At 40.8% G+C, this 22441-nt stretch overlaps 1 protein-coding gene across 1 annotated transcript in view; it reads right to left on the bottom strand.

Moving 5' to 3' along the window:
• The window catches only part of lingo1a (leucine rich repeat and Ig domain containing 1a), a 167859-nt gene extending 145778 nt beyond the window's left edge, over positions 1-22081 (bottom strand). The window contains exon 1 of the mRNA XM_008411179.3: positions 21647-22081. The gene's annotated coding sequence lies outside the window, so the exon portion shown is untranslated. The remainder of the gene's footprint in view (positions 1-21646) is intronic.
• Between the last annotated feature and the right edge of the window lie 360 nt (positions 22082-22441).

Raw genomic sequence — 22441 nt, 5'->3', positions numbered from 1 at the left:
TATACTGCAAAACAGTCTTTGTATCGGTACCATTTTGAAAACTCTTTATTAAGTGGCTGGTCCTTTCAGTTGTATGGATGGGGCTTTCACTGTAGCCCCGCTAAACCTTATTATTGTTTCTTTGTCCAGGCTGTATTTTGGCTGCTGCTGTATTCATGGAGACTCACTGGATGCAGAAATGTTAGAACCCTGTCATCCAATTCTACACTGTTTGGCTGTTATAGCACTAAAATGATATATAACACAGGGATACCTCGATGATTCATTGTTAAGGAACACCAAGGTTTTAAAAGGTAAAACAAAAGCAAACACTATTTCTGATATTTCATCTGTTATACCAAATGAGAGATTTGGAAATTCCAGGACCGCACTTGTCCTTGGCTCGACATGTTGGCCACAACGGCTTGACTTACAGGTTCTGTCAGGTTGAGGTCAAGACTCTGTCCAGGCCAGTTAAGTTCCTCCACAGGAAAGTCACTTATTTATCTCCGTATGGACTTTGTAATGTGCTCTAGTCCTGCTGGAACTGGAAGAGTCGTCTCCAAACTGTGAGTTGAATCCATACAGTTCTTCAAAATACCTTTTTATTGTACAACATAAAATAAATTTCTTTCACTGAAACTATAGGGTGACCAGACAAACAGTGAAATATAATGAATAATAACAATGAATCAATAACAATAGATTGCAATAGAGGGGATCAATATCAATAGATAACGCGTCTGACGGAAGATTCAATAATTTCACTAAACTCCAATCCAGAACCACACAGCATTCTGGGGGATGTAGGAAGAGGAAAGTCTTTAGCTGCTCAACCTTTCACAGGATGGCATCATCTGACTCACTCGCTTATTGGTTACCTAGCAACAGCCGTTTAAAGTTTTGCCACCATAACTGCTTAAAAAAAAAAAGCCACCAGTCTTCAGTATTTCAAGTACTTACGACAAAACTAATCAATATCAAACAACTGATATTAAAAACTTGTACTGTGACTCTTCCATCAAACTTTCCACTTGACAAAATGGAGGCAGAACAATACTGCTCTCCTGGGAACCACCAAAACTCAAACAAGCTCAATGGATTTACTGGACAGGGGATGTGTGATTTGGTACTTCAGAGAACATGTTTCCCACGCTTTATAATCCAGTAGCTGTTTGCTTTATGCCACCGCATCCATCGATTTGATGAAGTGAGGCTTTTGATGCTGCTTTTCAGACATTGGAAAAGCATTCAGTGAAGCTCCATGTGCGCCATCGTGGAGCTAATCTGTTGGCCTCGTGACGTCTGGAGATCTGAATTTACTGGCTGCAGCAAGCTGGCAAACTCTCCGCAGGACATCCGAATGCATCACCGTGTGACTTCCTGCGGTGGCAGTGACTTCCACTTTGTTAAAATACCACTTGGGAGTTATTTCTAGTTGCTTAGTGAGTCACAGTCGGACTCACTCACAGGTGCCATCTTTCAGAAATGTTTGAAGCAATCTCCACGGTGGGGTGATAATTCAGACGTTAAAAACAGAAAGGAAGATGTCAATGGAAATCATTATTATTCTTGCACTTCATATTTGAGGACACATCCAGCGCCAGAACTTGCTTTGTTTTGTTTGATTATCAGTGATTAGCTACATGAAAAACAATTAAAATCTTTTCTTTTTTTTTTATATTATTCCATCCAGTCGACAATCACCCTAATGAGATCTTTGTTTCTACTGCCACATGAAAGCAATGCATAGCAGAGACAGCACTATCAGAATTGTTTAAAAATTATTATTATCTGCTCCATTTCGACTAAATATAGACACCAACAGCTCGTGCCGAAATGACTAAAAATGACAGAAAAAGGGCCTCATGCTGGAACTCGGCGAAACAGCTCCCATTTCTGTGCACAACAAAAGTCCACAGAAAAGGAAAAACACTGGTGGTGTGAAACCGGCTCCCCATGGTGGAAGAGAGTCCATCTGTTTGTGGCTCCAGTAAGATGAAATGAAACTTTGATGACTTTTTCCAGGAAATTGGGCCACTGCAGAAAGACGCAGTGGAAGCAAATCTAGTGTAAATAAAAAGGCATTAAGGTAACACTTATGGCACACCTCTAATATCAACGCTCTTGTAGCATGCGCTCCTTGTACATTTAACCCTGCAAAGTATTTGTGTGGGATGAAAAATTATATCTGAATTATATCTCTGAGACAGCCCAAACTGCACTGCGGCACACATTTACACAAAGCTGCAAGTTCAAAAGAAAAAGGAGTCTCCGTGTGTGTGTGTGTGTGTTTTGTGTCGCTCACACTCCCTGTTATCAGAAAACCCCAGATGGAAGAACAATATGTGCTGGAAAATGACAGTATGTACAGCATGACTGCAGATTATTGTCTTTCATCCATACTACAGTGATGTTCAGAATGTTGTCATCAACATAGTTTGGATTGGGGATGAAAAGACTTCAAGGGCAGGCGTGTGTTTCTATATGAAGCTCAACATGATAAATCTGTCCTTTTGTTCTGCTTTTGCTCAGCTTTGCTTTAGCACAGAGTGCCGCGTACATGTATTCATACTAGAGGTGCAACCATTTACCAGCCAGCCAGCCGATTTATCAGCACAGATTTCCTTAATTTTGGGAGATCAGTGATCAGCCAATACTTACATGTGAAGACCATCTTATCCCCCGATCCTATTTACCTCAATAAAAGTCTGAAAATCGGCCACTGTCCTCCACTGCTATGCTGTGAGAGAGGTTTGACTGACAGACTGGTCCACCAGGTCATGTCCACACATTTAGAGTCAACAATACCCCACTGTTACCAACTCAGCCAAAATTGAAATTGGAAGGTCAGGCCTTTTTAAGGATTGGTAATCGCAGATTGGACAGAAAACTGCAACCGGTGCTTACTTAATTCATGCCACCAGAACTTTTAGCAGTCCGTCACATTTCAACTGCCTCAGCAGATGGATGGATAGATGGATGGATGGATGGATGGATGGATGGATGGATGGATGGATGGATGGATGGATGGATGGATGGAACCAAAAACTAAATGTAATTTTTTTTATTTTAGCTTATAGACTTTTAGCATTTCATTGTGAAGTGAGAGAAAAATCATATTGTTTTTTTTACAGTGTTTTTATGGCGTGAATTTGTGTTCAGTCCCCTTTACTCTAATCCACCAAATAAAATCAAGCAGATGCAGTTGCCTACACAAGACACTCCTCGGGGAATGCAGAGTCCCGTTTTGCCCGTTTCCTTTCTGAAACGCAATGAAGTCCAAAAATATCTCTAAATGAAGCAAAGTCCACTACTAAGTAAAACAAATTCACATCCATTTGTTATAAAACAATACACCAAACGATAAACATCTCAAGTCTTGTTCCATCGATTATCCTAAAAAAAGCAGCTTATGGCACGAAAAGATCTGGGACACACCCTAGAGGAACATCGTAACTCTAGATGAGCTGCATCTCAGGTTGGTGAATCTCTTGACTGGGATTGTAATAGTTGTACACTCTGAAAATGATGCCTTTAAGGAAGAAAGGTTTTATTCAAAGGTTTCCCACAAGTGTTAAGGACAAAGAAAACACATAAAAGATGTCTTAGTCCCAATCAGTAGGGACTAACATGAACAATTGTTCTCACTTCAGTTAACTGAATTGTAAATATATTCAATCTGATTGAGCTTGAATTATTTCAGTGACAGACAAGAATAGGCAAAGATTCAGTTTCCAACTGTGCGAAGCTCGTACATACAAAGCGCAAGACCTGTGCAGAAAGAAGATTAAGAGAGGAGTTTGGAGATCCTACCCCTGTGAAACAGAAGGTTTATTGCCATGTAAATCCCCCCTCTAGTAGCACCTGACTCTGCTGAGACATCCAATTTCCAGGTGTAGGAGTCTGCTGACATATTTCGCGTTACGGTCTCGGTTGAGCTCTCGCTCACTGAGCATCTGTCCCCTTTTCTCCCCTGTGCAGGCCAGGTCCTTTGCAGTCTTGTGTAAAGCCTTCAGTTAATCCTCTTTTTTTCAGTCAGAAATCAGGTATTCCAGCTGGCCCTACTGTCTGCTCTTGCCAGGACTTCGGTCATCACTGCCGGCATCCGGTCTAACCCCTGGGGGCCTGTTTCACCAGTCCCTTGCTCAACTCCTGGAGAGATGCCTGTTTCTTCTGCACCTTCTGCCTGCTGTCCCGACTCCCAGAGGGAGTTTTCCCATCCCATTGTTGGACAGAATTTATCCTCATAGCTGGTCTTGTCAGTTTTGGCTTGGCCTCGTTGTGATCACCTTCCAGACATGTCACATCTGCATGTCCAGCCATCGCATAGGTTTGACGTCCAGTGGCCAATTCCTATCCTGTGCAAAATCTCTGAATTCCCAGATTTTTCTTGCCATCGTATCAATTCCTCAAGTTGCACGCTGCTCCAGTTTCCCATCCTTCAGTTGATATTTTCACAAACTCCCAAGAATCTATAAAGTGGTAAGTGATGCAAACTGTGAGACAAGGATTATTATTTGAGCAAGACTTGAGATCCATAACCCAAACAGAAGACTTTTTCAGACTTTTGTGCATCAGCTAAAGGAATCTTTCTTTTCCTCCGACGCTGTTCGTGTGATCACATCGTGACATTTTCTTATTTTTTTCTCTGTCTGCAACATCATTCTGTTTGAGCTGAAAACGGTTCAAAATGCCAAGGCAAGGCACCATATGAATGTGGCCTCAGGCTGGCTTTAAAAGCTCAGGTTCCCGGTGTCACTTTGTTTAAAATATTCACTCGCACAGCTGTTGCACACTTTGAATAAAGGAGTCCAGAAAGTATTAAAATGGCATGCATGTTTTATGACAGTTTCTAAATGAGAATGGTTTCAACCACACACACACTTCTTCACACACGCACACCATTCAATAGCTTTTTATATAGTTCAAGTCAAATTAGGAGCAAAGTGAGGCCACTTTGATTACAGCAGTATAAAATGTCCCACTTCAATTCAAGTTCATCTCATTTTGGTTTCAAGTGAAGAGTCAGCTTTGGTTTTGAGGAATAAAAAGTTAGTCTCATGTTTGCAACCCTAAACGGCATTTTGTGAAATGGACTTAGTAGAGGTTTTTTTTCCTCCCTTTTTTTGTTTTTTCTAAGCTGTAAACTCCTGGTCTCTCAATCTTTCATAAAACAATGGTTAATCCTCACAATCCAAGTAGACAAGTTGATCAAGACACTGTATCAATCAGCTGATCTGGCAAATCGACCGTTTGTTAGTCCGTCAGGATAATTTACAACCTGAAAAGTGTTGAACCACACGATGTTAGACCAATCCAAGAGTTTACTCCATTCCTGGCAGAGCTAGATGGCACTGAGATCACATGGATCAACCAATGTATCTTCATATAGAAACCTGGATGCTGTCCTGTTGGACAACACATCTCCAGATGGTAGAGTTGGAGCTGTATTGGCGGATAGCATCGTTCTGTGTTGTGCTGTGTAACATGTTCAGTTCAACACAATTTCTGAGAAGACAGAATATTTATTTAATGAAAACGTTTATGGGAGTCAGAGACGGGTTACTGTTTACTATGAGGGGGAAGCTTAGGGTCTAAAGGGCATGCGCGTTCGATGAAATCACAGCGCCATACAGTGGCCTGGCATGACGACTGCAGCTGACATAAGCTATGTGTTGTGCGTCGTCTAAATGTGAAACTATTTCCCCAATCAACATACAAAAATACTGGCAGTTTCCAGGCAGCAGTTTCTTGTAAACGTAGCCTTAACGATGAGCAGGGAGACGGTAACATCCAGGAGACAGAGACCAGGGCCACAACAAACAGCTTTGAACCGCAGTTTGTCGTGTGTAAGACCTCAATTTACTTCCGACAAGAAAAAATAAGGGGCATTCATAGTTCTCCTAAACATACCGTTAAATATAAAAATCTAAAACATCATCTTGTTCCTAAATGTTGCATATTATTCTCTCTCAGCGGTTGGACGCATCATTAGACCTTTATTCACCAACAATGAGAACTAAATAACAGCTTTATTCAATCCAACCGTTTTTAATTGAGCTACAGAACGATTCGCTGCCTAATCTGTAGGATGATCGATATATCACCTTTCCTAAACCCTTCAAAGACACGTCTCCACCAGCTTACCATTACTACTGATTCGCTTCTCCTATATGACCTAAATATAGAACCTGGCCTCAACTCGAGTCATTAAAGCTGAAAACTGCAGACGCACAGAGCTTTCCCCACGAAAACCTCCTGCATCCAAATCTCCTTCCGGTGCCTCCTGACAGCCTTTGCTCCCTGCTGAACCAGTTATAAGGAGTGGGAGTGCAGCAATAACATCATGCCATGAAGATCACTTGTCCCAGGTGGCGATGACACTCATTTACTAACACGTGGAGCCACCATGTGCTGTGAGGCGCCGAATGCTTGCACATGCAGGCGGTTCGTGTCTGGCAGAACCAGCCGCCAATTGCTTTTTTTCTCCCCCCCCCCTCTTTCTGCACCTTACAAAAGCTGCGTGTAAACTGTCTGGTGACTTGTTTGCCGAACACATACATGCACGGATTCGAGGCGAGATCTCTGCGGATAAAACGGGTTACATTTAGCTGCTGTTCAACGACTACAAACCGCATGCGTATAGAGGCATAATTTCCGGTAGCAGACTACCGGCTACAAACTGCATAAACTATCAAGCAAATGTCTCCAGAGTGTGCTCCAAAGGAAAGGAACTCTGTGGTGAAATTATCTCTAAAGTGAATGTGACAGCCTGGTGTAGACTGTCTAAAAATGTCTCTCGTCTCGTCTTTGGGACGTGTGGAAAAACAGTGTTACTAAAGGAGGACGAATGATCTGTGTTTTACTGCCGAATGGCCAAAAAGGTAAATGAAATATAGGCACAGACAGGCAAAACTGTTCAAAAAAAAGAAAAAAAGATGAAAAAGGAATCCTTCTTTCAAGAGGTGTTGACTGAGTCCAATTCATTCAGCTTCAGTGCTGTGGAAACAAGACATGGGTGTTGCTATTTTGCAAGGGATACTTAGCCCTGTAAGAAGATGTGTGTGTATTTGTGTTATCATTAAAGGTGTAAAAGAAAAGAAATGTTATTCTCGCAGGGGGCAAATTAAAGTTACAAATGACTATGAATTACTGTTAGCTGACACACAGCAGCATAATGTGATGGTTTGGTGCATAAAAGAGCTGTAAAAATGGATTTGTTCCAGTTTCGCTATTTTCACACAAACAACTAAAAATTTAAGATCAAACAAGGATAAATACAAACGCTCAATGTCAAAACAATGATTTGAATTATGATGGTGAAAATAAGCTAAGCTAGCCAAGCAAACCTCTGTGTGAGAATAGAAATGATTCATTACAGGTTTTGGTTTAGTTGCTTTAACAATAACAAGGTTTGATTACAGCCAGACCAGAAGAATAAAGGAATCTTTAAAATAGAAACAGTTTGATGCAGAGAAATTCATTCACATGGAGAAGACCTAGATTAAACTTGGCTAAACAAAGTTTCTGGTGTTGCAAGGTGAGAGCTGGAAAGAAAGAACTACAACTGACCAAAAAGGGGACAAGGGCCAATTTCACGCTTGTCAAAAAAATAAAATAAAATGAAATAAAAAAACATGATGATGATCCCCAAGGTTCTGGAGATAATCTTGAATTACCTGAAAAAGTAGAACATTTTGGAAAAACTACAAAATTGTATTAATACTGACAGAATGTTTCTGACTTTCCAAGACAATTCTGTGTTAAAATTCAGTCCAGACTGTGGTGTGACCTCAGGTAAGGAAGAAAAATAAAGTGGTGATTCTGTAAAAAATGGTAGCACATTTTCTGTGGTAGATCTTGTTAAAAAATTATACATTTCTTTTAAGAAAAGGTCATGTAACCTTTACGGTTCTACACAAGTTATTTGACTGGAATTAGGGCAAAACTGGATCGTTGGATTGCAAAGGCTACAGACGAAAACAACGACCGCCTCACCCTCACAAGCCGAATACCTGACGTGGCCCCAATGAGCTTAAAATAAATGATTCATTGACGTAGTAGCAGGCTGTTCACTTTACACCTCTCATCCCAATCCACATGCACTATGTGAAGCTGGGGGGCATCTTAGGAGACACACATACGTCAGTGACATGACGGGTCTAGTCTTTTCCAAAACATGCCTCACCTGTTCACCTTTAGACCCATGTCAAACACTTCTTTGCGCATGCTAGCACGATATGATACATTCGCTGTAAAGAATGCAGCCAACGATTCACCGGTAACATTCCTTTTGTTGTCTGAGAGTCAGCATAAAGATCCAAGCTGCTAAAAAAAGGAACCAAAAAAAAAAAAAAATGTGCGCATCAAAGAAACAACCTCAGGTTCATGCACTCCTGCGCCGTTTTGCTAGCCCATGATGGGTCCTGGTATTGCCGTTTCATCCCCTCCTATTGAATGCCAAGACCCTCTGTAGATGGTTTCATTTACCCCCCAAGGAAGCCGGGGGCAGGGAAAGCAAATCTACAAAGTAGTACAGAGAGGAGAAGATCCAAGGTAGCTCGCTTTCTTCTTGTGATTTGCTTTAGCTTTGACAAGCTTTCTTGAGTATGAGTCGTGCAAAAGAAAATGTAAATGTATAATGTTTGGAGTATTAGTGTTACTGAAGTGTAAAGTCATGTGAAAAGTGCAGAAATTCTCATTCAACTTTCATAAAAGATATGTTTGTTGTTAAAATTGTCTATGTTGTGACAATGTTATGAGACAGAGAAACTGTGACAATATCAATCTGCTCCGCCTCCTCTGTGCTGCTACTGCTGTCTGAAGAAATGCACCACTTCCGGTCAAAAGCAGCCAATCAGAGTAAGGAGGAGGGTCTTAGTGCTGTCAATCAATCGCATGAACGTGCTGCTAAATGTGCTAATGGCAGAGAAGCAACTTATAGGAGAACCGTTTATCCGCTATCATAGGTGGACATGTTAACTAGCCTTTGCATTCATGTGTAGCAGCTGTAGAATAGCAGAGAGCATGTGCAGGAGGTAGCGGTGATTGGCCGCACACAAACCCTAACCCTGGCTCTGATTGGTTGTTTTTAGTTAGCCCTGGGAGCAGAATATGTAATTTTGTTTCTTACAGATTATCTGGGGGAAAAAAGATTCAGATACTCTGTGATTATCATATTTCAACAACCAAGTAAAAAAATGTTTTTTTTATCAAATTACATACTGCAGCTTATCTTATTTTTATTTATTTTTTCTTGCTAACATAAAAAAGCTTGGTGCATACTGCAGCTATAAATCTTTCAGATTTTTATTTTATTTTTCCATTTCCATGAAGTGTATTTATGTGCAAAAACATTAAAAACAAACAGGTTTTTTGCACGTGGACGTTGTTGCATACTTAGAACACATGCAGCCATTAGAGACATGGCTTAATCACACTGGGAGGCGAAAAGAACAAATCATGACACAAGTGTCTAGAAACAGGAATACTTTGCATCCGATACGCTTCGTGTGTGATAGATGCACCGGGTGAGTCCAGAAGGTTGAGCCAAACAAATTGATACTCTCCTTGATTTTTAATAGTTAATTTTTAAACATTAATTTTACATGTCTTTTTCCAAGGACTTTGAGGTTGAAACTTTTCTCCTGACGCGCTGAACCAAAAATAGACCTCTGGGTGTATCATGTGTAATAACTGGAGCTGCCGGCAGCTTGCTTGAGCCCATGTTTTCACTCATCTCTGACGTTAATCATAGAGGAGACTGGAGCGTCGTCAGGACTGGGAAAGGATCCAGCAGCGACGCTCTCGGAGAAAGGCACCTCTCGTCCCAGCTGTGCTAACGCGCTAATCTAGCTCCTTTGAGCCTAAAATTGATCAAAAAACACAACAAATAAATACAGTTTCAATGGTTTAATCACATCTTTCCTGGTATGTTTCCAAGCAAGCTGTGAGCGTCGCGGCTTCTGAGCTATTAGTAATGGAGAACGGTTTCTGAGGAGTGTTTCAGAATCAGCCACTTTGCTGGAGGGATGACTTCTTAATTAGAACATTTTTTTCACCTATATTAGTCCTTGTGGGTGGGAAAGGAGCAGTTTTACAAAAAAGAAAATGGTTGAATAAGAGATTATATTTTAATATTTAAGCTCTAGTGGTGGTGAGCTGTTTTTTTTGTTTTTTTAAAGGACCATACCGTAGGGTCAGTTGCCCAGGGCGGCATCTGAAGGGAAATTTCTTCTGCGTGTGAAGAAAATTTATTTTAATTTCTGCTAGCAAGCCACAGAAATCCACCTGATCCCTCCACACTTACTTCCACCTGGGAAATCTCCGATAGCCCCTCTACTGCTAAACAGATAAATCTTTCTTTTTTTTTTAAAAAACCCCCCTCATTATTACTCCTCTCTGCACTTCACCAACTGCTGAAACGCGTAAATGCTGCTAATTCGCAGCACAGTCAAGACATTCAAAATGTATGTATTCTTGTATTTTCCATACATTCAAAAGAAGGAGCGTAAACACAAAAATAATTGCATACGGTGGAATACAGCTTAACAGAAGACTTGACTGTCTTGAATTATATAGCAGAATACACAGCGATTAGAGTTAAATATTTATACAAAATTCTTTAAAAGAAAAAAGATTGTTGCATTTCGTTCAATGTTTCGTGACACAATATGCATAAAATTGGAGCAAAACAAACCAATTTTTAATGAGAGACGGTTTCATTTGATTAGATTTTATGAAGGAACATGCAGAAAGAACAAAATTAGGCTCATATTGCTTTATTGCGTATTCATGTAGTGCGTCTTAAGTAATTAAGAAAATAATTACTTTTCAATATAAATTAGTAAAGTAAGTGGACTACTTTCTTTGGGAATTAATCAGTAATTAGTAACTAATTGCTATTTCAAAGTAGCTTGACCAACACTGTTTACTGCATTAATCAAATATATCCTCTTTAAACAACATAACTCTGCTGTAGTTTACCATTATAAACTGTTAGCCTGCATGCCTCCATTCTTTGTACGTTATTCTAGTGCATCAGAGAACCTTTTCAAGAGACAGTCGCCACATTACCATCAACAAATGCAGCAGAGTGTTGTGTTCCAGTAATTACTGTGTACAGGGTGTTTTTTTTTAATGGAGGCCAGACTTCATTAGGGAGAACAAATTAGATTATCCATAACAGCATTAAACCTGATCATCATGTCATAGTTGCAAATGTGTTTGTCCATGTTATTTATGAGTTATGCCTTGGATTATTCTCAGTGGTGACACTTTTTTTTTGGTTTTCTTGCTGTGCCTGTAGTCCAAAGGGAAATGTGGAGGAATCTTGCGAAGGATGTTCAGTCAGTCATGAATATACCAAAGACAGAAATCAGAATGCTATGAGGCTTAAAGCTGCATTTTTAACTTCAATAAATAATATGTTTTTTTTGTTTGTTTTTTTTTTACATATTTGTTCAAACTTTCACCATTTCATGACAGTACAGTATGAACCAGATACTCTGTGGAGGGGGAAAGAAAAGAAAAAGAAAAAAAAAAACATCAAGCTCCTCTGCCGCTTTCCTGTGGTCCTACAGGCATCTGCAGAGACACACCGCTCCCAGTGAGGAAGCAACCAATCAGAGCGCACATGAGCTAATGGCAGAGAAACAATTTACTGTTACAGAAAAACTGCCATCAACGGTGGTAACATGCTAACTAGCCTTAGCGTTCACTAATGCTACGGCATCAACAATGCTAATGTATTAGCTAAGGTATTAGCATAAGCTCTTTGTTGATGCTACTTTTAGCATTCACTAATGCTAAGGCTAGTTAGCATTGGTGGAGCTAGCAGTAGCCTAGCGGAGAGCAAGATGGAGACCGTGAGTAACAAGTACATGAACGTCATTAGCAATGCTAAGACATCAAGTTTAGATCGTTTTAAAACAAGTCAAAAGTGATTCTCTTCATAAACATTTTCCAGGAACCATTCGATCGTCGTTGGATGAATCAGGGTCAAAACTAACAATCCTCACTGAAAACTTACTCCAGAAAACAGCATGTAAGTGAACTGAAGGTTCTGGGCATTTTAGATTGGTTGAATTTTCAGGGTAACAAGTCAGTTTTAAAGAGAAACTAAACTCCAAATCATTGTTTAGATAAGTTGTATTAATTGGGCCTTAAGATTGCCATCATTTGTTACTGTGCAAATTGTGACACTTTTATGGAAACATGCAATGTAGCAATACTTTGGCCTCAAACCGTCTTAGTGCTGCCCTCTTTGGTTGAAGGGTGGCTACTGCAGTTGAATTTTCCTATTGGTCAGAAATGATACAGATACTGCGGATTGATTGGTGCTTTCACATATTGAAAAATTAGTGGCTGGAGTTGTTTGCTTTTATGTCCATTTTAGCTCATAAAAAATATGCTAAATAAAACAAAGAAAAAGATGTTCAACATAGGAGAAAAAGAAAAGAATTGTGAGAAAATGTAAAAAGACATCAGCTCAGACGTTTTGCTGATGTGATGTCGAATCCAAGCTATTTAAGCTTGTAGATACTGTTGAACTTTAAAAATAGTAAAAAAATAAAATAAAAAAAAACAGACTTTAGTGTTGTGGAGTTAATAACAGTAGTACAGATTTCTCACGCTGTGAGCAGTACATTTTTAACAAATAATTATCTTTAGTTAAAATAAAAAAAACCAAGACCTGACAATCAGAAATAATAACTGACTAATCTGACATTAAAATGCAACATTTAAAGCTATATAAATGTTAAATAATTTCCAGTGTAGATTGTTGGGTTACTCAGGTATTAACATTTATATTTCAGCCAACCATTTTTTACCCTCAGTCTTTAATAAATGTTCAATCACAATTTTCAGATACACATCTTCCTACAAAGAGGATCAAACGTATAAAACAAATGTTGGTACTTTATTTCAAACAACTATTTCTTTTAGAAGTAAAGGTCACGACCTTGTGCACCACTCACAGTTTGCCAGGTCCAACATTTTGAAATAAAACAATCTGCCCCTGGCCAAACCTTGGAGGGTAATTTCTGTTTGTCCTTGTTAGCAATCACTCTCTTTTTAAAATCGTGAGCCTTTCTCCGTGTTTGTTTTTGTTGGAATCTTCTGAAGGTTTTTCTGCTGCGCTGCAGAAAAAATAAAAATAAAAAAATCTCTGTGCTCAATGCTGATTGTTCCAGAAAACTCACTGACAAACAAAAAGGCAAAGATCAAATAGAAATTTTCCTGATCAATGTTTTGATCTTCTCAAATAATGAAAAACAGCAACAATAAGGAATCACATGTTTGAAATAATGAGAATGTACGGAATAAATAAAACATTAACTAATGTGTCTAAGTAAATGAGCTGACTTTGTAGAGCACTTTTCCGGGAATTGCGCTGGAGCGATGTTCACTGAAGTGCCAGTTTCAGTTATTAATTTGAAAATAGCTCAGAAAACCAAACCAGGTCTAAAGGTGTTTCAAATGCTTGGTGACCTTTTTCTTAACAATGTCAGTCTTTTCAAAGGAAGGCAGGCATGACGAGGTCGGTAATAATCGTTCCACACTGCATTTCAGTGTCACTGAAGGAGCTTCATCATTGCCAGCCTTTGGTAAAATTAGCCGGAAGGTCATCTAGAAAACACTGATGATGCCTGGAAAATCATAAAATATTTAATCAAAATTTCCCTCAGAAATGATTCTCTCGTGTTCAGGCTTGGTGGAGTGAAGGTTCTGCTGTGATTACTTACAAAAATATCAAAGGGGCAGTATTATGTATTTTCCAGGCCTGTGGGGCCATTTAATAGCACAATCAAGTAACTATGTGACCTTCAGTCATTATAAAAATCCTCTATAGATCAAGCATGACGTTAAATGAAATTTGACTTTGTAATTCAACGCCTTGAAATTGGGCCTCTGTCTCTTTAAAAACTCCTGCTCTTTCAAAAACGCCGCCTTCAGGAAATCATCACAACATGGTTGCTCTGTTAACCCTTTAAACACATTTTTACCAGTGAGAAGTATCTCATATAATGAGATCAGCAGATGCTCAGTTCCACCAAGTGTTTGCTAATTGCAGTGGGCTAGTCTGAAGGAGCTGAGGGAGTCGCGGGGCAGGGCTGCTCTTTGAGGAGGAAGCTTGGAAGCGGAAGCTCAGAGGAGGAGCTGGGTCCCGAAGGCATTTTGAACAGCTGAATGGTTGCCATGGGAGACTAAAAGATTTCTCAAACATGCGTGAACGAAGCAAAGCAACACTCCATGTATGTTTTTATGACAAAATAACGCAATGTAACGCTCAAAAAAGTACATTTTAGATAACACTGCCCCTTTAAAAAAAATCTTTTGTTTGTAGGGTAAATATCCTTTCATCTTTAGACTAACACAGCCATATTGCTGGTGTTTAAACGGACGAGTTACTGTAGATTCACAGTTCTCTGCTTATTTCACGAAGAAGAACAAAATTGCCTCGGTGACAACAGAAATGACTCTGAGGCAGAGTGTCCTGAGTGAAAACTAGGGCACACGAGGAGGCATATTCATGCGATTTTGCCAAAAAACAAAAGGTCACAGAAAGGTTGTTCTTTTCCCGAGAATGCAACACATGTGATTCACTGCGGCGCACCCAAATGCACGAGATGAAAGCAGTTCCAGTTCCTGCATTATATATATATATATATATATATATATATATATATATATATAGTATTTGCATTTACTCAGCCAGCCAGAAGAAACAGCAAAGGCAAAGGAAGGGAACAAAAATAGCAATCTCATCCTTCACAACTGGAGGGTTAATGTCTCTAACCCAGTTCCAGCTGATTCCAGCTTCAAGTCCCAAATGTATTTGCAGGTGTGAGGATTACAACGGCTTTACCCAAAACAACTTTAAAAACTTTTTTTGTGTGTATCAGTGTGATTACTAATTAACAGGGTGATAAAATAATTTAATGGGGGGGAAAAAAAACAGAACAAGTTAAGTCCTATATCTGTTATGTGCAAGCGACAGAGAGGATGCAAACACGGGCTCAGGAAGCAGCCAGGAGGATGTACTAGGAAGTGGGATTAACGGCTTAGCCGGCTCTGTTGGGCTAAACGTGAAGGTTTTCGGCGCCCTGAAGCTGACTCCGTTCAAACCCGGCAGCACGCGCCGAACTCCTCCCCTGCTCCGGAGCGGTTTCTGTTCCGACTATCAGGTTACGTTGCGTGGAAGACGTGAGGGCGACTCCAGAGATTCCTGTGCATGCACGCCTAACGGGGTTCGTCATTTCTGCCTTATAGAACTTATTTTTATTCATTTTTAAACAAATTTTTCCACAACAAATTTTTGAAGAGACATTTTCAGCCCATCAAGCAGACGATGAAACGCGAAAAACATACCTAGCTTCAGACCGGGTTCCAAAGGTTTTGAAAGGGACGGAAAAATTAAGAGTCACTAATGAGGTTGTGACGCTTGTCGCTGGTTTTTGTTTTTGTAGAAATGGACGCCGTCTCTTCTGTGCTCCTGTAGACACACAGTATGTTAGGTTTGCTTAATTAAATTATGTAACAGAGGAATATTTTTATAATCTTCTAAAATATCCAAACAGCAAGTACCGTCATCCCAAAACAAAAGATTGCTAAAATTCTGCCATGGTGGTATGAATACAGACATCACATTAATATTCATTCGCATTTGGGTTTAGAATGTGTTTATGCAGCTAAACCGTTTTTTGTTTTTTTTAAAAAAAAGACAAGATAAGTCATGTTTCCTATTTTATATCCTCAACTCTTATATATTTATACTTGGCTACATTATGCAACTTCTACAAAAATATGTTTTCTACATATTTTCTGAAACTGTCATCATGACAGAATATAAGACAAATAATCTGAGAAAAGATTGAGCTCCTCCTCTTCCCTGAGCTGCTATTGCCATTTGAAAAAAAAATCCATGGCTCCTGGTCAAAAACAACCAATCAGAGACAGGAAGAGGGTCTTAGCGCTGTCAATCATCCTAGTGTACACTTCAAAGTGTGCCAATAGTGGAGAAGCAAGTTACCATTAAAGAAAAATTATCATCTGCTGTTGTCGGTGGCCATGCTAACTAGCCTTAGCATTCATGTCAGGCTGTGTTGTGGTGAATCAGCACAAGCGCAGCACAGAGAAAGGCAAAGGGTGTGAGCAGCACGTAAGAGTGATTGACCTCGTTAAGACCCTCCTCCTGGTTCTGCTTGGTCATTTCTGACTGAGCGGTGTGTTTCTGTAGTTACAGCACTGGGAAAAGGCAGAGGAGCTTGATTTTTTCCCCCCCACATATTATATGTCTCATGTTATGCTGTCATGATAAAGTTACACACACATATCGTTACATACAGCAGCTTTACTGTCTGTACAATGTGAGCAAGGAAGATTGAAGTCAAATTTCTTGTTTGTGTGCAAAACCCAGGCCAAAAAAGCTGATTATTATTCTACCAACAATAGAAAAGCTAAATATGATCTTTTTTCAGGGCCCTGGTTGTTACCCAGGATAAAAAGGAGCCCGATTTAAATACTCCTAACACCATTGTTAGAGCCCATTATATCCTATTTACATTATCAGCAAAGTTAATTATTTGCTAATCAATACGCAGAGGGAAGATAATGGAAGAACTCCTCACTGTTTACTCAAAAACAGCTGAGCGGTGAGAGAATAGGATTCGGAGACATTATATGCTTATCTTTGGCACATTACTCTGAAGTATTTTTATATCCGCTTTGTCATTGCAAAGTGCATTAATAACGAAATTACATTTCGAACCGCCGCTCCTTTGCAGCTTTGCACTGTCGCAGTGAATCTCTTTTGTTTAGAGGTGCTGCGTGTCCAATCGCGTCCGACCAAAACGCGCTCGGATGAGAGGCTCCAAATCCCACGGAACTATGTGACTCGCGCCCGCCACCGCGGACACCATTAGCTGTCAATTGCTGTAACTAATTTGCCAACTTCATTTCATGCATCATGCTAAATTATGAAGCCACATCGGTAATAACCATTATTCGCTGTAATGACCATGAGGAAAGCTGCTGTGGAAGTTGAGGGAACGGGGGGATGAGTTGTTAATTTCTCATTTGGTGATGGGTGGTATCAGAGCTTCCTCGCTGTGGGAGGAGGGGCATCCACCGGCGGCGTGAGTCACTCTTGGATGCAAGTCACCTGCTGCCTGGCAAGTTGTTTTACCGCTGCAGAGGGGGAGAAGAAAAAAAAAAAAGGCCTCCTCCTGAAGGTCTTGTGTTTTGTTTATGCATTTTAACAAGTGGATGCATTCCTTTAAAAAAATAAAATAAAATAAAAACACCAAATTAGATGTTCAGAACGGGGTCTGAAAATGCAGATTAAGGTCTGGGTGGCAGACCCGTTTCCATCTTGGCCCAGATCAAGATCATGAATGTCCTTAAAGGGCCGGTTGTGCCAGAACGTCTTGATAAAACCCATTAAGAAGCTGAAACAGTACTGGTAAATAACTGGCTCTGCATTTAATGAGTACGTCCTAAATTGGGGTAATACTGAACATCTTCTCACATTGAAGTAATTTGGCAGCAGAACAGCTTCGGTTTGAATGATACAATAAAATTAAAATACACAACTTGAAGGTTTTATTTACGTGGCTCTAAAGTCTAGAGGGCCACATAAAAACTTAAGGTGGGATCAGATTTAAGGTGTTTGACCAACATTTTCAAAATAAAAAAAGGTAAAACACAATCTGGTTGATTTTACTTTAAAGAAAAAAAAAAGAGGAAACACTGGTGCTAAACTCATACACTGATCATCACAGTTGCAATGTCATCTATTACAATTGATTATTATTTTTAATACATGTAGTGCCTTTAAAAAATATTCCCTCTCTTGGACGTTTTCCCTCTTTTTATTACTTTTACAAATCAAATATAGTCAACAAAAAAATTTAGACATAAAATAAGTGCATAAATATTAAAGTGGCTGACCTAATGTAACAGAGGTCCAGTCAACTGGTGCTAGTCGTCTCACAATGAGCGGGATAAGAGTGTCTGTAGTGTCTGTAGTATAAAAAAAATAGCTTTTCATCCATCAAACGACATTTTGTTTGGTGGCTTTTTTTATGAGCACCCTGGACTTAAATAGTAAAGTGAACTTCAGCTAAATGTGCTGGTTTTGAAGTGCTGAGCTGAATGTTTTGTGTTTTTGCCTCTTTTCTTTAGAATAACAGGTAAAACAAGGTGGTTAATTAATCAAACTAGCCCTTTGGGTAACTGTGTAGGAATATTGTTGCAGTTTGCCAAATGTACCTTTAAATCAGTGAGGATGCTATCCTTCAGTGTGTGTTATTTTTCGTCTAACAAAGGCACACTGCTACTAGGAAACCACCAGGTTATAAAATATGGATTACCACTGCAGAATTTGAGGAAATACAAAGTTTTTTAAAAAAAGAGAGCCTTGAAATTTAAAAGACGATAATTCTGCTTCGTGTGTATTTGGGTCGATGACACCGCAAGATGCACATCAGCTTGTAAATGCAATGGTGGAAAAAAGACTTTAAAGAGTTTCTGACATAAATTCTGAAGAATTTGAGTTTTACTCCAGTCGGCCGTTGTCCTCAACTTTATTGTTTTTGGAAACCCAGACAGTGTTCTCTGACACGACTCAAACACTTTGCTGCTGCCACACGGTAGCAAAACGTTGCTGCTGTGAGGCACTTTAAATTCAGAAATAAACTGAAGTTATTTCCAGTCATACTGACCCCTGAAAACACTTTATATCCGAGCCACACGTTCACACACTAATCAGTAGGAAACCTGGTGTTAACTTACCCAGAGGCACATCGACATGCGAGAGGAGAAAACCCAAATCAAATCAACAGCGAGCCAGAGTCGCCCCAGAACAGGGCCGGTTCTAGGCATGGATACATGAGGGGGCAGGCAGAAATGTGAAGGGGGCATCATTAGGCGAACATATTTATTAACATTGCTGACTTGTGTTTTCTTCATGGGCTTGGGGTAAACTGTGCCCAACCCAACAACAACAAAAAAAGCATACTGTAAGACCTTTAAAATAGATAGTCTTCATCCAAGATTGAACAGTCAACAACAACATCTATCTACTTGGATGGTCTTTATGCAGTTACATATCTTAAACTAAAAAAAATAACCTACATTTCAAATAGGATTAACAAACAGTATGGCTACAGCAGAGTTTTTGGGTTTTCTTACCACTCCTACTTTTCTACTTTTTCTTCACGCCTTGCATAGCAGAGGACTCTAGCCATGCTCACCGTGGGGTAGCTGGCAGGATTGTATGATCTTAAAGCGTCATTGTGTGTCCTAATAAAGTTCTGAGAACTTGGACCTCTAGACCTCTAGACTGCTGTCTGTTCTGCCTGACCTGAGAATCTAACAGCACAACATTCTGGGCCCTACAGGTTCAACCTTTCACTGCAGGGGTCCAGTCCTCAAGGACCAAAGACCAGTCTCCTGCAACCTTTAGGTGTCTCTCTGCTTCAGCACACCTGGCTCCAATATCATCTCTCTAGAAGAGCTCAGACTGCATGCTAGTGATGCAGTTTCACCATTTAACTCTAGTGTGGAAGACAAGGAACACATCTAAATGTTGCAGGATTCTTACTCTCGAGGATTGCAGTTTGAGACCTCTGCTTCCCTGGATCTCTTGCTTAACAAGCTGGATCTCGTCAAAGCTCCTTGTACCAGATCTTCTCCAGACTTTGGTGAATCACATCATCATAGATTCTATTCGCCTGCCCACTCTCCAACGCCTTCACCGTTCAGACTTAGCCCTCACAAGCCATCTACCATCTACCCTGTGTGCCTCTGGATGAACAAAGACTCTGCACAACTTGGATCTCTGCCTTCCACGCTTCCCCATGTCTACACCACCTCACTAGACCTCAAACTTTGTCTCATTATTTATTCTGCACATTATCAGCTGTCTCACACATTCTTTCATTTACAGACTCTGGTTCCAGAAGTCCTATCCCCAAATCTATTGCACTTCACTTTTATAAATAAATCATTTTCCTTTTTACCTCGAGTCCTCTGCGAGGTTCTGCGAGAAAACCACCTACCCTACGTTCTTTATACTACAGACCTTTTGAGATTTGTTGACCAAGGAATACTTTAGGCAAAAGAAAAAGAACAACAGTCTCCCCTGCTGCTGTCTTCCTATTATCATTGCAAATGTAATTCCAGCTCCTCGCTACAACCGGTGAGAACACGAGTCGCCGTGCTGCACCTGTATTTCAATATGCAGTGGGATCAAGCCAAAATTGGCTAAGTGCTAGGAAGGAATCCTAAATGAAACAGCAGCAGAAGGTCCACCCGAGGTGGGGTAATTTGATTTATCTTTTATTATTTTTCCCATCTCCTGGCGTTACCACAGTTTGCTCTTTTGAAATGGAAAATGTGATAAATATTGATGTCCCCTGCAAGAAATGCAGCCAGCGAGGCGCGAGGGTGCAGGTCTTTGGTGATCTATAGCGCTTTCCTACTCCCATCAGAGAGAACCTGAAGGTGTGTGTGTGTGAACTGACCCCCAGCTGCCAAAAGCCTGGCAATCAGAAGAGGCTTGGCTGTCCAAAAAGCTCTTACTGAGCTGTATTAAAACACACACACACACACACACACACACACGCACACACACACACGCAGCAGCACATACAGTCTCGTCTTCTCACTCACTTCGGTTCTCGTGTCTCCTGTCATTCTGTCATTCCAAACTTCTTGATCTTTTTGTTCTCTTGCTTCCATTACTACTTTCAGTAACCAAGATCTCTCATTTCTTTCCTCCTAGCAATCCATTTTCTCCTTGTAGAGCTCAGAGACGAGAGAGGAAGACGAACGGCGACTAGCAGAGACAGCTGCCAAGATAAAAGCAGACATGAGCCAAACCAAAGTAGCTGCGTCAACTTCGCCGGGCTGGTAAAGTGAAAATTAGTGGGAAGCAAATGTCCTTGATTGAGTAAAATAAATCAGCTAAGGTACATACAAATGAAGTAAAGAGGTGCTTAGTAATGGACTTGTAAGTTGAGGCAGATCTCTTGGGAACTGGTCATAACTCTACGCAACATTGCCTCTCCAAAAATGGCTGCCAGGACAGGAAGTAAGCATCAAATATAGCGAGTTGAGTACAACTCTGCTGCACCAGACGCAGAAACTGTTGCCGAAAATAAACTCTCCACGGTTTCATAAAGATGGAAATATCACCCACGGCTCGGCGGATTTAGCTCCGCACGCCCACCTATCTGCATCCAGGCTCTCGCCCTGGCCAAGCTGCTCCCCCGCAGGCACTCACGCAGCCGAAACTGCTCAGAGTCGCGCAGGTAGAGCATCGCAAAGTTGTCTGGGATGGAAGCTGAAAATACCAGCAGATCAATGCGCAGAAGCAGCGAGCCGGCGAACAACGCTCCCAAGTGTCGGGAGGACAGTGAACGTCTCCCTGCTCTCTACCTGACTCTTTTTGCTAACCCAAAGGCAGATCTCCCCTTCCCCCTCTCTCTAACCGTGTCCCACTTAAAATGGCCAGCTCAGCTCAGTTTGACTGCTCCCCTCCATATGATAGCGTGCGCTCTGCGTTCACCTGTCAATTTGTTGTGACAAGTGAATTTGGGGGGGGGATAGGAGGTGCGAGAGAATCAGGCAGAGAAGCGAGAAAAGACAGCCTTACCCAACGCCGTTAACAGAGGAAATCCAAAGATTGCTCGTTTCCATTCACGGCGGCTGCTCATTAAATCCAATATGCTGGAGGAAGGATGGAAGATGCCATCTGAGATGCCGCCTCAATAGAAGGAAAATGAGATTTCTTTAATGGAACGATGTTGCAGCGGTGTTAAGAAAAGTGATAAGTATGCATAAGGACGGGGTGGAGGGGATCTGATATCCAGTCCACGGCCGTTTCCCGTCAGCGGCGGAGCCACACGTGTACACGCGTTGACACATGCGGTCCGCGCAGAGAACGAGCGAGGGAGGGTGTATCCAGGCTGAGAGACTGAGGTGGGAGAAGGAAAAGTGGGATGGAGACCGGCAGGGGGAAGAAAAGAAAGGGGAAAAAAAAGGAAGAGAGACACAGAGGAGAAGGCAGCTGATCCGGAAAAGAGCAAGGTGGAGGGAGGAGGAGGAGGAGGAGCAGTGGATGATGAGAGATGGGGAGAAGGGAGGGAGAGTCTATCCTTTCTGTCTTATTTTTCAGTCGATCTAAATAAAAAGTGTTTGAACCTCAACAGAGAGAGAGATGGTTGAATTATTTTGCCACATCTGTATGTGAAGGTACCATCTGGGATTCTTCACCATTGGGAAGCCCCAACCTTCAGAGTGTTGGATCATATATGTGATGGATGGATGGATGGATGGATGGATGGATGGATGGATGGATGGATGGATGGATGGATGGATGGATGGATGGATGGATGGACATGCAATAAAGTATTGAAACCCATTTCTGCATTTTGTTTTGACTTCTCAC

This window comes from Poecilia reticulata, chromosome 6 (genome assembly GCF_904066995.2).
Source record: "Poecilia reticulata chromosome 6, P_reticulata-male-v2, whole genome shotgun sequence".
NCBI lineage: Eukaryota > Metazoa > Chordata > Actinopteri > Cyprinodontiformes > Poeciliidae > Poecilia > Poecilia reticulata.
Note: the sequence above shows the minus strand (reverse complement) of the source record. Positions and strands in the feature narration are given on the sequence as shown.